This window comes from Nothobranchius furzeri, chromosome 1, assembly GCF_043380555.1.
Source record: "Nothobranchius furzeri strain GRZ-AD chromosome 1, NfurGRZ-RIMD1, whole genome shotgun sequence".
NCBI lineage: Eukaryota > Metazoa > Chordata > Actinopteri > Cyprinodontiformes > Nothobranchiidae > Nothobranchius > Nothobranchius furzeri.
The window spans coordinates 112,387,086-112,400,092 of NC_091741.1; the positions used below are offsets into that span (position 1 = coordinate 112,387,086).

At 39.4% G+C, this 13,007-nt stretch overlaps 1 long non-coding RNA gene across 1 annotated transcript; it reads right to left on the reverse strand.

The window, feature by feature from the left end:
- Nucleotides 1–11,373: 11,373 nt before the first annotated feature.
- On the reverse strand, nt 11,374–12,763 carry LOC139071427 (uncharacterized). The gene is made up of 4 exons (XR_011521314.1): nt 11,883–12,763; nt 11,636–11,815; nt 11,487–11,564; nt 11,374–11,410 (listed from the first exon to the last, which is right to left on the reverse strand). It is a non-coding gene; the product is annotated as an uncharacterized lncRNA (long non-coding RNA).
- Nucleotides 12,764–13,007: the final 244 nt, after the last annotated feature.

Below are 13,007 nucleotides of genomic sequence, written 5' to 3' on the forward strand. Positions count from 1 at the left end.
ATGGCTTTCCAAAACAGAATTGCTGTAGACATGCTGTTAGCTGAAAAAGGGGGCGTGTGTGCCATGTTTTCTCACGATTGCTGTGTTTTTATCCCCAACAATACGGCCTCGGAAGGTAGCTTAACTAAGGCCTTAGACGGCCTCCGCTCTTTGACAGAAAAAATGAAATCCCACTCTGGTGTAGACACCTCCATGTGGGACTCTTGGCTTGATGTATTTGGTAAATACAAATCTCTCGTTTCCTCCGTCCTGGTGTCCATGTCTGTCTTCGCTGCCATTCTTGTTACTTGCGGCTGTTGCTGTATCCCCTGTCTTAGGCACTTAGTCCAGAGATTGATTACCATTGCCATCTCTCCTCCACCTGCTGACCCAATTATCCAGATGCCCTTGTTACTAGCCAATCCTAACATCTATTTGGGAGGGGAACCCTCTGATGATAGTGATGACTCTCATGATGAAGAAGATGTTGTTAGAGTGTGAGAATGTTCAGTGATTTATGTAACAATCCCTTCATCAGTTCATTTCTATGGGTTTTTTGATTGTTTTGTTTTTATTTTTTGATCATTGATGTGCTAGGCATGCCCACTCTGTGCCAAAAGGCGTTCGCCCCAAAATGGGGGGACATGGGGGAATTTTCCCTATTAACGTACAACAATTAGGGTTTTTTGCCCTCATACGGGTGTGCATGCGCTCCATACATGTTGTAACATGTTCAGTTGACAGTATGATCATGTTTTTTGTATCAGTTTACTGCTAGAAATATGAGTAAATGTAATCTGATTGGTTGTTTGTATTGGTGTTTTAAAACTCTGCTTATTATATTCTTTTTGATGAAATTTGGTGTTGTTGTTGTTTTTATTTCCTACATCTTTGTTGAACTCTTAAAAGAGTTCAAAAGGGGGATTGAAAATATACGTATCTACCTTATAAGCTTCACGTATCCACCTTATAAGCTTCTTTTATATATTTACCTTTTAAGCTCAGTTGTATTACTCTATGATATGTACACTTGCTCAGATACTCAAGGCCTCTACACAAAGATTTACAGCAGCATGTTCTGTTCTGCAACCTTGTAGGGAGCGAGCACATTCCAGCTCCTCTCTGTACCAGTGAATGTATCTTCTCCTGTCATGAATGTATCAGGATGTTCCTGGTAATCTCAAGCTTTTAACAAGGCTGTTATTCTTTACCTGTCATAATCATTGACGTATGTACATGGCAAACTACGTATGTAACATTCCTGTAATCTTCAATAAAAATCAGCCGTTTTCAGCAGAACGGCGGAGAGTCTGTCCAAAGCAGCTGGCAAGAGCAGGTCGCGGGACCTGCTGCAAAAGGGCTCTCCCCCTCTCGAGCGGTGAAACAGTGACTGGACTCCTCTGATCATTTGTCTCCTCATTTCTACCAACTCAAAAGGTGTTTAACTCCATCTTCTCCGTACCCGTGCTTGGTCTAACAGAAGAAAGGACCAACAGGAACAATTTTTAATTGACACATAGCTCTCAAAATTATATAAGCATCAAATCCGCGCGCATTGTGTGCAACAAATGTATAATTGCTGAATTTAGGACGACGCATCTGCATAATAAAATCTTTAATGCAATCTAAACCAAATTTCTCCCAAACGTCGCCTGAATCGGATTTTGCACAGATTAAAAAAGGTGTATCCACACCGTTCTGATCCGTAAACGTTTCAGTGTCGTAATAAATAACCTTTTCCGTTAAACCGTCATCTTTTTTTTCAAGCTGAATAAAACAGCGATGATCATCCATGACCACCGACTGTTTGCAAACGATGCATTTGGTCGCTGAGCAAACGTGCTGTGAACCATTTCCACCTATGGCGATGTAATAAGTTTGTTTACAAATGGTGCATTTTTTAAACATTTCGCAAGGAGAAACTAACCTGTTTGCTTGAGGCCTTAAAACAGGTGTTTTGTGAGTTTGAAAACATATTACATTTTGGCATATTCGATTACAATCAGAACATGTGATGAGAGACGTTTCTGTTCGTTTGCATAAATCGGTATTACACACGCGACAGAACCATTTACAATGATGTCCGTTCATGTTATTATAAGCGGAAAAGCACCATGAACAAAAATATTTGGCTCCTAAGAAACCTTTAATATTTTTTATGCCGTAATAATGTTGATTCAGTAGCAAAATGAACAACGGATTTGACCGATCGCTAAAATCTGTTTCAAATTTAGAAATGATTCTGTCGGATCTGTAAAAAATGATTATTTTTCTTTGAACAATATTTTCAAATCGAATCACGTCGCTAAATGAAACGGTTGATTGCTCCTGATGCCCTGCCTGTTGATGAATATTTTTAGCCACATTCAATAATTCTGTATCTCTCGCTGAGGGATTTAACAGTCCGGCTATGCTTAGCGCAAAACACAACGGCTGATTGGCCTCTGGAGGGCAAATGAGATGGTTTCGTTTTTTATTGACTAATTCGTGATCCAGAATGGTTTCGATTTTTCGTTTCCCACCGCCGGAAGGATTATTTATCACTTGCAGTCTGAAATTAAATTCGTTGTCGGCCTCTAATGCTTCATTTGATTGGACTAACAGATCCAGTAAATACTGAAGCTGATTTAACATATTTGATCCGTCATAATTAAAATTAACGTGGTGCGTCGTGTGCAAAGTATTAATTTCAAACTGGACTCTATCGTTGGGACGCGCGATCTGGCTTCCTCTTTCAGCAAACCTGTTTAATATTTCCATCAGATTAATATAAAACTCGGCTGGGTCGTTGATTGCTTGAAAAGACACTCTCTCTCTAATTTCACGCTGGTTAAAAGCTGCGTTTACGCTCCCTCCGATCTGCCGGTGTTCTATTTGTCTCAAAATTTCATCTACAGCTTGTGGAGAAGGGTCATCTGAATTTGCCAGTATTTGATCGATCTCGTTTACGCTCTGCTGGTGTTCTATTTGTCTGAAAATTTCGTTTATTGCTTCTGCTGAAGGCTCATCTGAATTTGCTAGAATTTGATCGACCTCGTTTGAAACGGCTTGGGATGCTAAAATATCGTCTAAGATCTCACTATCTGAAGCTAATTCATCTACTTCACTCAGTCCGCTTAAATCAAACCAGTCATTTAATAGAATTTCTTCGGCCTCTTCCACTGAGGGATTTTGGCTGGCTAAAATTCGATCTAACAAATCTACGTTTAATTCATCATCTACTTCAAACAAATCTGAAAGGTCATCAAACCAATTTTCACTCATGATACAAAAGACATTAAAAACCTACTAAAAATTAAGAAAAAAAATCTGCGTCCTCCTTTTACAGAGCCAGAACTTGCTGGATCACTTCCACCAGGCCGGAATTCACTTGCAGGAGCAGGTAGCCAAGCTTCATCCTGTTTGATCTCTGAAGTCGCGTAAATCTGCCCCGCTTCTTCTTCTTTAACCGTTTTTCTGATGAAAAAATAAATAAAAAATAAATAAAATGAACGAGCTTTTAATAAATTATATATATAAATTTAACTTACTCTGTACAGGTGCAGGAGGTGGTGCGTTCTCTTCGTCGGTCGTGGGTTGTTCTGAAAGGTGTTGGTCTCTCTTCCGTTAGACCAAGCACGGGTACGGAGTAGATGGAGTTAAACACCTTTTAAGTTGACAGAACGAGGAGACAAATGATCAGAAGTCCATTCACTGTTTCGCCGCTCATGAGGGGGAGAGTCTCTGCAGCAAGTCCCGCGACCTGCTCTTGCCAGATGCTTCGGACAGACTCTCGCCGTTCTGCTGAAAACGGCTGATTTTTATTGAAGATTACAGGAATGTTACATACGTAGTTTGCCATACACACACGTAATTCTGCCATCTGCACCTGCAGACGCACGTCAGCTAATAGCCTTGTTAATGAAAGACCAATTCATCCCAAGGACATGCAACCTTGAGATGATCAGGACACATCCTGCAACATCCTTTGCTAACAAAGACAGTTGTTCTTGTATTGAGGAACTGAAGGAAGGAACGCTTTCACTCCCTTATGCAGCTGTTCAGCTTGAGCAGAAAAGGCACAGAGAGGTTTTCGATATTATAACAAGATTCCATGAAAAGGCATATAATAATGTATTTATGATAATATATAAGGGGCAAAAGTGAGAGATACATATTTAATCATATAAAAGAGCTTATAATAATATATGAAAGAGCTTATATGAGAGATATATATTTTCAATCCCCCTTTTGAACTCTTTTAAGAGTTCAATAAAGATATAAGAAATCAAAACAATAACACCAAATTCCATCAAAAAGAATCCAATAAGCAAAGTTTTTTTTTTTAAAATACCAATACAAACAACCAATCAGATTACATTTACTCATCTTTCTAGCAGTAAACTAATACAAAAAACATGATCATACTTTCAACTGAACATGTTACAACATGTATGGATCGCATGCAACTCCATATGAGGGCGAAAAAACCCTAATTATCATATGTTTATAGGGAAAATTCCCCCATGTCCCCCCATTTGTCATATCTCAATTTTGGGGCGAACACCTGTTGGCATAGAGTGTGCATGCCTAGGACATCAATGATCAACAAAAAATAAAACAAAACAAACAAAAAAATCATAAAAATGAACTGGTGAAGGGATGGTTACATAAATCACTGAACATTCTCACACTCTAACAACATCTTCTTCATCATGAGAGTCATCACTATCATCAGAGAGTTCCCCTCCCAAATAGATGTTAGGATTGGCTAGTAACAAGGGCATCTGGATAATTGGGTCAGCAGGTGGAGGGTGTAAAATATTACCCTTGTAAAATAAATGAGGGTGTTAAATACAACCCTTGTAGAATGTTCATAGGGTGGCTACTTCTTCCCCCTGTTGAGGACCCTTCACTGGCTCCAGGCAGCTGCAGGGGGTGATGATGTCATGATTCTCGTCCTGCAGGATGTGGTGGTAGCTTGGCATGCTACTGCAGTCAGCTACTTCTCTTCCTGGTTTTTGGATCCTTTCTCTGGTTAGGCAGATGTCAGCTGCTTCTCTTCCAGGTTAGGCTCCTCCCGTCCAGCCGGACAGCGTGTGATGTCCTCTCCGTGATCCTGTATGGCCCGGTCCACCTCGGTTCCGTCCACTTCCTTTTGGTGACTTTTAGCAGGACCCAGACGCCTGGCACCGAAGACGAAGCCTCTTCGTGTGTGTAGTTTTGGTCCAATGAAGGCTTTCTCGACTTGTGCAGTCCAATTGAGCTTTGGCAGATAGTTGGTAGGAAGATTCACACTCCGGCCGGACCAGAAGTTCCCCGGACCGATCGCCTAGGGATTAGAGGTTATGCACAAAAATGTCCTAGCTCTTACTGACCCTAGCCTCTGATACCTTCAACATCAGACACATACAGTTACGAACAGCAAGCGCAATTAAAGGTACAGTGACATCACGACATGGACACACAGACACACAAACACATACACATGCACATACACAGAGAGAGAGGGAGAGAGTAAGAATGTGTGTGGGAGAAAGAAATGTGTGGGATCCATTTTGCCACCAGCATCTCCACCTGTGTCACAGAGAAAAAAATTACAAAGAAATTAAAACATAAAGCAAACAACAATAATTCAATGAGTATAAATGATCAAACTAAAATATACAACCATGCATGGGTTTTATAACAGTTCCGGCAACACTGGAGAGGAATCCTTGTATAATGAATTCTTAAGATGTCCTTCATCAATTAGAGGTTATAGCCAAATTGTTTCAGGATCCTGAATTTGAATTTGAATTGGTTAATTTACTCAGAATAGTCCAATGTCTTTGTTGATGTTTCTCAAGGCTCGGCCATGCCCATATAGATAAATAAACAAACAAACAAGACAAACACAGTCAAACACACGGTCCATACACGTCTCTGTGCCCTCACACACCAAGCAAATGTCAGACTGAAGCGAAAGTGTGAAATACTTAACCTAATGCTAAATCAGTGGAAAGAAAAAATAAGACCTAAAGCGTTTAATCAAATTAATCCAACAACACTTCCCATAACTGCTGTTCTAAACTCACGTTGCGGTGTGATCTCTCCAATTAAAAATTAGGACAACCACTTTTACTATCAATTCAACCAAATAGTTTCAGGTTGTCCCTTACCTAAACTACCTGTCTTTCTTACCTTCTTTCTTTCTTTCTTTCTTTCTTTTTTAGGAACACTACTCGCACAAGAAATCCTAAGAATTAATTCACTACTTAAAGTTAATTCATAAATAACGAAACTGCAGTTACAGGTTTGTTTGTGCATAGTATTGGTAATCAGCAGTTTTTTTCCTTATCTCCTCATCTAGAAGTGTTTCTGTGCTACTCCTCCATCTATAACACAAGTTAGTATCATCCTTAAAGCATCTGAAATTAAGCTGCATTGCTAAATCAATAACGTGATTTGTGCTAAGAAATACTCCCCTATCCTCTTCCTTTTTCCAGTGGCACTGAATGACAGATTTTAGATCAATTTAACGTTTTATGACTATTACGTTTCATTTAATTAATTTTGCTTTTTCTCTCTTATTTTTATCTATTTATTTATTTATGTTATTTACTTATTTATCATGCCATCCTGTGATGATAATCTTAAAGACTTTTTAGCCAACTGTCGTCAAAACGGCCATTTAAAAATATTATGTTAAAGATTTCACAAGATAAAAATGTGAACATAATTTTTATCGAATGAGGGGTACAATTATTCAATATTTTTGTGACATTATTTTCTACGTTAGAACTTACAGCTGATAGAAAAATATAGGATCAGCTAGGTTTGGCTAGATCTGTTGGGAAACTCAACGGAGCTGAAACAACACTGTTGTCTCGGATGAGATGTTCCATGAATCGTTTAGTCAGCTGGATGCCAAATTATTCATTTAATGTTTATTTTTATGCAATGAAAGGAATGGGATGGAACGTTACTATAAACTATCCGGAAATTTGCGCATGTTTGCTCGAAGGAGAAAACTGTTGAAGCCTAAAGCGTTCTCCTAGACTTATAAATAGACACCGTTTCCTTAACTAATGAAGATAAGTGATGACGCCGATGAATGACTTTTTGAAAAGAAAATAAGGCTTTACTGCATGTCCGCTGCAGCTGAGAATCCTAAGACAATAAAGATTATATTGACGTCCAATGGTGAGTTGGGCTGAAATCCAGGTTACTAATCCTATTATTTATTTATTTATTGATATTATTATTATCTTTTTTTAGGCTAACTTTCTCAGTTAACTATGTTCTACAGTAGTTTAGTAAATTTTCCACAGTTCTGACATTTCATCAATTCAACTGGTTGTTGCCAAAAAGCCTTGTTCATTACCTGACTGCAGCAAGCACTCTTTTACTGGGTGTAACCATAGGAAACAGTCTCTTTTGAGCCTCTCTTTGTAAGTCCAGGATGACCACCGTCATTGATTGAAGTTCACATGTTAGCACACATGCTCCCCCTTTTGTACTTTGTTTCATCAGCAGCAGGGCAAATAAGTTTCTGCCTCTTTGTCCATCTTGTAGTGCTCCCCGTCTTGATGTTATAAGTCACAGTTTTTGGTGAGGGCTTCCAGGTTCTCTTTGTATAGAAGTCAGACCCAAACATTCTTTGCAGCTGGTTGTGACAGGCCCACCCAGTAAAGTTCATGCCTCCACAATGCACAGCAAACGTTTTCCTTAAATATGTTGATTGAGTTGAAAGGACAGAACTTTCTCTTTTACAAATCAAAATCAACGAAGGTTTCTAATATTTAGTCAACTTTATTGACTCAAAGGTAAATCTAGACTATTTCCTATGCACAATTTTTCTGACTCGTCAAATCGGTTCTACACAGGTTTTAAACTTTAGGCACAATCTATCCCAAATGCAAGATCCCTCCTTTCATTTTTTATTTATCTATTTTATTTTGGGAAAATAACTACCAGTTTTTTACTCAAAACAGCCTAGTACAGTTTCTAGCCAGGTTACAGGAAATAATACTTAGTTTATCTGTTTTTTCATTATTCAGCGTCCCAAAATCCAGCCATTAACGTTAATGGTTCTTAAAGTTGAGGTAAGACAATTATTGGATTTTGTTTTATAGCAAGATTTAACAAATATTTTATTTCCTGACTGATTATTTGTTAATTTTATGGTTTTCATAAAGATGATCCTGAGAGGTTCAGAGCTGCTTTTCGCAGTACCCTGTGCTATTTTTAGACTGCGGGACTCCTGTGTGTAAAAGTGGGTGGAGTCAGGTCCCCAGGCTGAAACTCCAGTCATTCTCACTAGATCTGTCCGAGAGGAAGGATCTCCTGAATACCCTAACCAGAAGCCTTAAGGTACGTCCAAAACACCGAAAAATATCCTTTCTAAAGTCACAAATTGCTTAAAACTGCATGTTACACAGGAAAACTGTGAGAGCGAGGGAGTCCAGCTGACTCCACGGCCCATAATCAGACAAAATACTTCCTTTATAACCACGACCATACAACTTTTGTATTTTAAAGGATTTTCTTGTCCTCACACTAACGATAAATTCTTTTTCTATTGTTTCCACAGTCTCTCGAACTAAATAACCGTCTAGTAAAAACATGGACCGCACCCTGTTTCTCAAGCAGCTGCTCCCTCTATTAAAAACTGAGTCATTCAGAAGATCCAGCGAAAGCAGCTCATGCAAGAAGACACACATTCACTCATTCACAAGGCACAGAGACATTCTTTGTTTGTCACAGTCTCTTTTTATTATTATTATTATTTTTTTAAGGTAAGTCAGTTCGTCACTTATTTATTCTCTCTCTATATATATATAATATTTTAAGCACAGAATTTATTTAACACTGCACTGGTTATTTTCAGAATTTAATGCTTACTATGCTTTTAAGCAGGCCTTATGTAACATTAGAGCAAATCCAATTGCAATTTTTTTGAGAGCGCTCTGAGGAATAGTTTATATATTTATTTTCTGCAGATCTGTTTTGATTTTACTGTTTAGCAGCTATATGACTATATTTCTAAAATAAAGCTGTCATTTACATCCTTACTTGCGTTTCTTGGTGGTTTTTTCCCTTTTTTCATCTCCAGGTCACTTAACCCCCAGATCGGGGTCACTCACATGCTGCCCCACACACAAATGATTATCACGCTTCTACACTACATATGTATATATATGTATACACATATACATACATACACACATACATATGCATATGTTACTTTAAAAACCTTTTATTTATTAACTTATGGTGTTCTGTTCAAAGACTGATCAGAACAGGGTTGCAGAATTTGAATTTTGCGTAGCTCCAAACATTAATTTTAGCACTGCAGTGTAATTTACATATACGAGTTGCAACTTTTTAAAGCTCTTATTTATCTTATTTATTTATTTTCTGGTACCGCATCAGGCCTTCACACACACACCCAGCGCTGTACACTCACACACACACACACACGGAGCTCCCAAAACTCTGCTCTGCATTCTGCACTCTCCTAGTGCTGCACTTTCAATCCAGAGCCGTAAGCAGCCTCTTGCTGCGCCTCACACACACAGGCTGAACTCAGCTTACACACACAGTGAAGCTTGTCTACAGCTGTGCCTTTTTTCTCTCGATTCTGCAGCCTTCACTTCCCAAATCTTTCTCCAGTTACCTCTACTGTTAACATCTACCCCTTTTTTCTTCATCGCCTCTTCCGCTGACTTTCTCAATAAAACCTTATTTCTCGTGGCTTCAACTGGGCTGCTTGTCATATTTAAACATTGCTCATTTTATGCAAAAACAGCCAAAAGCACGCAGAAATAGCCAAAAGCACTGCTCTCTTCACACAGAAGCAGTCAAAACATTTATCATCTTATGCAAAAACAGTTACCTCAGAACATTTTTCTCATCTCATGCAAAAGGTCCTTGACCTTAAAAAATCCAGGGAGCTCTCTTTAGCCTCCCCTTCCCTTAACATAAAAACCAGGTCCTTGACCTTTAAATCCAGGGAGCTCTCTTTCAGCCTCCCCTTCCCTTAACACAAAAACCAGGTCCTCGACCTGTGGACTTTTAGGGTTCCCACACCTATGGATCCAGCCAAGCTTTATATAACCTCGTTATATATTCTATCCGCTCGTCAGCAAATAGTGTGGTCAGCCACGACCTGGAAATGGAACTTTAGGGCTCCTCAGCCCTGGGTCACCATCCCTTCATCTGTACTATTTCCTTTTCTCATTTACTCATTAAACCATTACAAAAAATCCTCATTTCATTTCACCACTAAACCATTACAAAAAAAATCTCTTATTCTCCCGCACTTGTCTCCACTTTCTTCTCCAACTATTATTTTAGGACCTCAGCTACTATGATTCTGGACACAAAGGCTTTGGATAAATCCAATGAGCAGATTTTAGATAATAGGCTCTGCTCACCTTGTTTTCCACCGCGGTGTTCTGTGCCAAGATCTGTTCGCTGGGTCGGTTGGTCAAATTGTCCTCCAAAAACTCCTTTTTCTTCAAAAAGAAAAAATCCTGTTCGTGACGCCAAATTTGTTGGTCTCTCTTCCGTTAGACCAAGCACGGGTACGGAGTAGATGGAGTTAAACACCTTTTAAGTTGACAGAACGAGGAGACAAATGATCAGAAGTCCATTCACTGTTTCGCCGCTCATGAGGGGGAGAGTCTCTGCAGCAAGTCCCGCGACCTGCTCTTGCCAGATGCTTCGGACAGACTCTCGCCGTTCTGCTGAAAACGGCTGATTTTTATTGAAGATTACAGGAATGTTACATACGTAGTTTGCCATACACACACGTAATTCTGCCATCTGCACCTGCAGACGCACGTCAGCTAATAGCCTTGTTAATGAAAGACCAATTCATCCCAAGGACATGCAACCTTGAGATGATCAGGACACATCCTGCAACATCCTTTGCTAACAAAGACAGTTGTTCTTGTATTGAGGAACTGAAGGAAGGAACGCTTTCACTCCCTTATGCAGCTGTTCAGCTTGAGCAGAAAAGGCACAGAGAGGTTTTCGATATTATAACAAGATTCCATGAAAAGGCATATAATAATGTATTTATGATAATATATAAGGGGCAAAAGTGAGAGATACATATTTAATCATATAAAAGAGCTTATAATAATATATGAAAGAGCTTATATGAGAGATATATATTTTCAAAGGATAAAAAACATATTTTTTTACTTCAAAATTTAATATACTCTGCGGAGCGGTTTTGTGAAACAGCTTACCGGCTGGCTGCTCAGTAGCACGTTCAGCGGTTTCAGAGTCACTGTCGGATTGTTCTGAAAGAATAAAAACAAGGAAAAATATGAACGAATCATCTTTGAAGTAAATAACCACCTTTTTATATATCTCTTACCCTGTGCAGGAGAAGGGGGAGGAGGAGGAGGAGGAGGAGGTGTGGGCGGAGATATTGAAGCGGCTGTCTGATGTTGTTCTGAAAGGATAAAAAACAACGGTAAATGTGAACGAGACATCTTTGACTTATTAATCAGTTGTTTTTTTATCGTTACCATCCGTCTGCGCATGAGAAGGGGTTGGAGGTGGTGGGGGCTGAGATATTGGGGGTGCGTAGGCCGTCGGCCGTTGCTCTGGAGAATAAAAACGATAAATATGAACGACACATCTCTGACTTATTAATCGCTATTTTGTAATCACTTACCAGCTTCGAGGATCGTCTGTGGCGTGATGGTCCTGTAACGAACAGCTTTCACGTTCGCATTCGCGTGTGATCTGACGGTATGGCTGGGCTGATACGAATGTAAGACGGTTCGGCTGGTGGATGGAGGCGTGGTTGGGTAAAAGTTATCACTTCCGGGGTAAGGTTGAACCCCCTCCTTTTCTGTAAAATGAGATATTTCTCAGCTGAAGAAAAGAACGTTACGTATATATTTATAAAATCCACTCACTCAGATTCTCGACCGCACGATTAATTTTAGACAAATCATCGAGAGGGACCGGAGTTTTACAAGTTAATTCCTCAATAGGAATTTCTTCCCACTCGCCGTCCGATATGACAATAGCGTCTGAAAATAAAGATGTTAAACCAGAAAGAGAAAAAAAGATTTACGTCTTAAGTTAAAAACTTACCCGTCATCTTAGCTTGTTACACCTCAAATCACGACTCCGAAAATGCGGTTTTACATTTTATACAGCTGTTTAAAAAAATCTTGAATAGAAAACGGTTGCGATTGGTCGAAAAAAAAAAATGTTTATAAACAATACAGAGTCATTTGCTTTGTTGTATAGGTAGACAAATGTCTGAATGGGTGTTTAGAGTTGTGTGTGTGTGTGTGTGTGTGTGTGTGTGTGTGTGTGTGTGTGTGTGTGTGTGTGTGTGTGTGTGTAACTCGTATCCATTGCTTCATCAAAACTCCCCGGAGCAGAAATAAAAAAACCTTTACGATCCAAAAAATAATACCGGACCGGTTTTGTACCGGACATTTCTTCCTGAAATCGCTTATGAAAAATCTGTTGCGTTGTCAAGCCAATCTCATCATGTCTCAATGAGGCAGGAAGCAATGTGTGTGTGTGTGTGTGTGTGTGTGTGTGTGTGTGTGTGTGTGTGTGTGTGTGTGCGTGCGTGCGTGCGTGTGTGTGTGTGTGTGACAGTGAAAACAAAATGTGACACTAAAGGCAGGAGGCGATGGTTAAGCTTTCACTGCTGATGATGACGAACCAAAGATGCTGTTCACCTAAATAGCTCTTTGAAACAATAGCAAGTCATTTGCTTTTGTGAATTGTTTCCATGCCGACTTGGTTAGAATGAACCAGATCTTTGTTTTAAAACTTTCCCGCCACCTGCAAAAAAAAAGGAAGTCAATTGCTTTGTCAGAAGTCGCTGGCCGTGTAAAATTGTTTAGAATGAGCTTTAAGAAAGCTCAACAGATCTTTGTTGAACCAACTTCCAGACACTCTTTCAAACAAATCCACCTGCAGAACAATACAGAGTCATTTGCTTTGTGAGTTGTCGACTAAAAGCTCACGCTGAGGTAAGGATCAACTTTTATTCTTATAGGCTTGAGTATGCAGGG